This window comes from Pseudopipra pipra, chromosome 7, assembly GCF_036250125.1.
Source record: "Pseudopipra pipra isolate bDixPip1 chromosome 7, bDixPip1.hap1, whole genome shotgun sequence".
NCBI lineage: Eukaryota > Metazoa > Chordata > Aves > Passeriformes > Pipridae > Pseudopipra > Pseudopipra pipra.
Window position 1 is genome coordinate 39,329,448 of NC_087555.1, and position 4,299 is coordinate 39,333,746.

At 46.9% G+C, this 4,299-nt stretch overlaps 1 long non-coding RNA gene across 1 annotated transcript; it reads right to left on the reverse strand.

The window, feature by feature from the left end:
- Positions 1-639: 639 nt before the first annotated feature.
- On the reverse strand, positions 640-3,990 carry LOC135417642 (uncharacterized). Its single transcript, XR_010432167.1, has 3 exons — positions 3,882-3,990; positions 2,048-2,180; positions 640-741 (listed from the first exon to the last, which is right to left on the reverse strand). It is a non-coding gene; the product is annotated as an uncharacterized LOC135417642 (long non-coding RNA).
- Positions 3,991-4,299: the final 309 nt, after the last annotated feature.

Sequence of the window (4,299 nt, forward strand, 5' to 3'; positions counted from 1 at the left end):
TGCACAGCTGCAGTCACAGCCTGAGGACAGCAGCAGGAGTGACAGAAGCTCTAGAACTCTGAAATTACTGATAGCTAGAAAATTCCTTCTTCAACTTCTAAAGTTTTTTGACAAAAAGCTCCCGAGACCCTGACATGTTGAAATAGAAACGTCTTTGAAAGCAGGACAGAATTAGATTAAAACCAGCCAGTGAACCTGGCCTGCATTTGTGTTCTCTATGCCAAAGTTGAAGACAATTCTAACCCAAGAGGAGACAAACTGGTCGCCCCCCAGGTCTCCTGCAGAACAAACTGCTCCCCAAGCTCCATCACAGTGCCCTGGTCACACTGCTCTGCCAGCCACGGGCTCTCCACCCTGCTTTTCCCAGCTCTGGGTCACACAGAACCATCAGTGCCCACAAGAACAGAAAGCCAGGAGCATTTATCATGAAATCACATTAAAATCCCATCAAGTGTCCCTAAAGTCCCCTTACCTGCCCAGCCCACCCCCAGAGCCCTCCCCTGGCGCTGTGGCCCAGCACGAGGAGGTGGCTGGCAGTGCCACCAGGGCAGGAGCTGGGGGACAACCTGATGGTCAGACCACCAGGAGAGCGTGTTCAGAGTAAAACCCAGCCAGGTGTTCTTCAGAGAGGGACAGACCCACCTGGTGTGGCAGCTGCTGGTGCAGTGACAAATCAATGCCCGGGGTGATTGCCTGGCAGGTCAGCTCCTAATGCAACCATCAATCACATCCCCTCCCAGTCTTTCAAAATTAAGCAGAAAGAAAAAGAGATTTTAGTTTTCTTTTCTTAGCTTATTTTTAACAGAGGCACTACAGAATTATGATGGTGTCCTTTTGGTAAACCAAAATGTCAGACACATATTATTCTTTTAAACATCTCCTGGCCTTTCTCTGAAAGGTTAAGGTGGTTTAAATAAATTTAGTCAAAGTAAATGACAGCTGAGGAAGAGTATTAGAAAACTATACTTATCAACAACCTCTTTTCCTTAAATTTAAACAAGTCATTTACCAAACTGCAGTTTAAGGAGATCATGACAATATATGGTCTTCTGCAGAAGGATGAAAACAACTTGAAATGGTAAAGAAATGTTGGGTGGGGGAAATTACACACAAGTTAATGAATGTTAATGCATGGTCTGAACCCCCCTGAAAGTTGCAAACCACGGTTTTTAAAATAATGGTGCAGCAGTCTGGGCTTTCACCTGAGCCTTTAAATGGGAGTTGTCCTTTTCCTGCTTTTCCATCACCTTAATGACAGAAACTTAAATGGAATGGGCAGGAAAAGTGTGAATCCAGACCTGCCCTGCAACAGTCAGACAAACAGCCTGAATGCTGCACAGCTGTTGGTGGTGGTGGTGGTCAGGGGAGTGCTGCTGAAAGCAGTGGGGTTTATATGTATCTATATGTATACATATTTATGTATTGTGAGATGTAACTTTAACAGCAGTTCCAGCACCCACGAATGCTGCAGACCGACAGAGGACCATAAAATCCCAAAATCACCGGGTTGGAAGAGACCTGAAAGATCCTCTTGTTCCAGCCTCCTGCCATGGACAGGGACACACGTGCAAAATAGGCCAAGGGGGGGGGAAAAGTCAAAATCTGGCAGCAAATCAATGGCCCTGTGAGGTAACTTAGCAAGAGATCAGTTATAAATTAACATGGACAGTTTTGATTTTGAACTTATCACCCAAAAAAAAAAAATTATCAAAATATGGTGTTTGAGGCTTTCAGAAAGGGAATCACAAGATCCCAGAATGGTTTGGGTTGGAAGGGCCCTTGAAGCTCATCTTGTCCCACCCCCTGCCTGGGGCAGGGACACCTTCCCCTGGACCAGGTTGCTCCAGCCTGGCCTTGAACCCTTCCAGGGACGTAAATATGACACTGAGATTACTTTTTATCCATCAGTAATGCACTTTTCCCCATTCCCATTGCTATTTAAGCAGTGGCAGTGAGTGGGTGCTGCTGCAGGGCTGCAATCCAGGGGCAGCAGCTGTAGCACAGTTCACATTCTGTACCACAGCTCACTGATAAGTGTCTGCCACACCTTGGCCACCTCCTCCTTCCCACCAGGAGCCAGCACAGCTCCCTCCAGGACTCCCTTCAGCACGTTCCCTCTGTCCTGTTCTGTGCCATTTACTGCACAGATTGACTCAGACAGGACCAAGAGAAAAAAAACCCTGTGTGCAGAGAAAAATACGTACTTTAGTATTTACTGTGTAGCAAAGCAAAGACCTTATGTACAAACACTCGATTTTTGTGTGGTTTTAATTACCACACAATCACAACCCCTTGGTTAAGCATTTCCTTTCAAACCTGTCAGAAAAGCAACCTTACCCAACTTTTTGCAGTTCCCCCCGAGCACAGCTTGGCTGAAATTGTCATTTTCAGGGCTCGGCTGCAGAAATTTTATTTTTACTCGTGCGTAAGAGAGCCAGAGTTACCCATTCACTGGCCCAGCACGGGGGGCTCACAGATTTCTCCCAAGTTTCCATAGAAATGCATTGATTAGGGCCTAATTCCCGTTAATCCTGTCTCCCCCCAGCACGCTCTGCTTGCTCCCACTAACCAGGCACCTTCCCCTCGCCGTCCTCGGCAGCTTTTGTTCGGCTCAGTAGGTTTCCTAACTGGTGGATTTTATTGAGTTAAATCAAGCTGTCACTTCATCTGCCTGAAGGATGACTCAAATACAACACATAATAATAAAAGAAAAGTAGGATAAAATAATCTTGTCAAGCCAGAAAAACTGATTGCTTGAAGTTGTAGCCTTCAATCAATACACTAATTCCACAATTTATACCTCTTTCAATTGGAGAGGAAAGAAACCCTGATATGGTATTTCTTGGCTCACTGACCAACTTTGACCTTCTATCTGTGTGAATGTGGGATTAGCAAGTGCTGCTGCTTAGTGAAATCACCTATGAAAACAGGGAGGCAAATAAGTGACATTTGAGGTTCCCACTAAGTTTATTAATTTCCAGAGGTGAGGGGTGTTTATTGCTCAGGGGGTCTGGGCTGGGAGCGAGGCCCTGCAGGGGCTGGGGGTTGTGAACAAAGGAGGGGAAGCAAAGCTTGGGATTGTGGCACTGGAGCCACCGGCGTGGGGTCCCCCCAGACCCACCCAGGCTGCTCCAGCCACTGTCCCCAGTCCAGGGAAAACCTCAGGAAAACAAAGCTGTGGCTGTCTGTGCATCATCTCACTCTGCCTGGGATTAAAAGCTTGAGCTCTGCCCAAGCTCTGCTGCTCACACTTCCCTGGCTGCAGTCAAGTGGATGAAGACACTTTATCCAGGCAGCTTTAGAAACCAATTTCTCAAGGTATAATGAACCATTTTGCCATTTGCTCATTTTTTTTTAAACAGTCCATCATCACAAACCCCTCTTTTATTTGTAAATTAATCTGCATAGTTTATAAAAGAACAGTCAAACTGTGCATTTAAAAGTTTGGGATGCCCTTTGGGAGTCAGGTTCCTGCTTTGCTTTCAGAATTCCTCCCCTGCAGGCACAGGCCAGGACACAAAAATTCTTTGTTTATCCAGGCTTTAATTCACCCTGCCACTGCTTCACTCAGGTTGTGGCAGGGTATCAAACAGGGCCTGGAATGGGAGTGTCTTCCTGCCCTGTGCCTGGAAAAGGAAAGACAAGCCTGTGTAGCCTGTTAGATCAGCTGTGATGGTGGAGGTGCCAGTCCTCACTGCTTGAAATAATAAATGTAATTAAGACACTGTACCAGGGTACAGCTTCCCTCTGCCTGGGAAATGCTGGTGTTTAATAAATGGCCACTTCTGCCTTCCAGGGATACTCCTAATGCTTCTTTTCCGTGATTTCAGCAATACTTGCCAACCTGAGAAATAAAAGCTGAGGGCAGAGCTGAGCCTAACCCGGGGTGAGATGATGCTTTTGGAAACAGCCTGGAACAACTGGGATCTCAAACACCTCAGGGCAACAAATGCCAAAGCTCCCACATTCCAGGAGGTGCTTCCTACCTTTTTTGTCCTTTGTTCCACTACTGAGGTCACAAACAGTTGATTCAAAGCTCAGTTGATCCCAAACAGATTCAAGGAAGGAGGTTTTTGTAATGAGACTGGGGAGGCCCTGGCACAGGCTGCCCAGAGAAGCTGTGGCTGCCCCTGGATCCCTGGAAGTGTCCCAGGCCAGGTTGGACAGGGCTTGGAGCAACCTGGGACAGTGGAAGGTGTTCCTGCCCATGGCAGGGGGTGGAATTGGAGCTTCAAGGTCCCTCCCAACCCAAACCATTCCACGATTCTGTAACTCCAAGTATCACTAAACAGCTGGAAA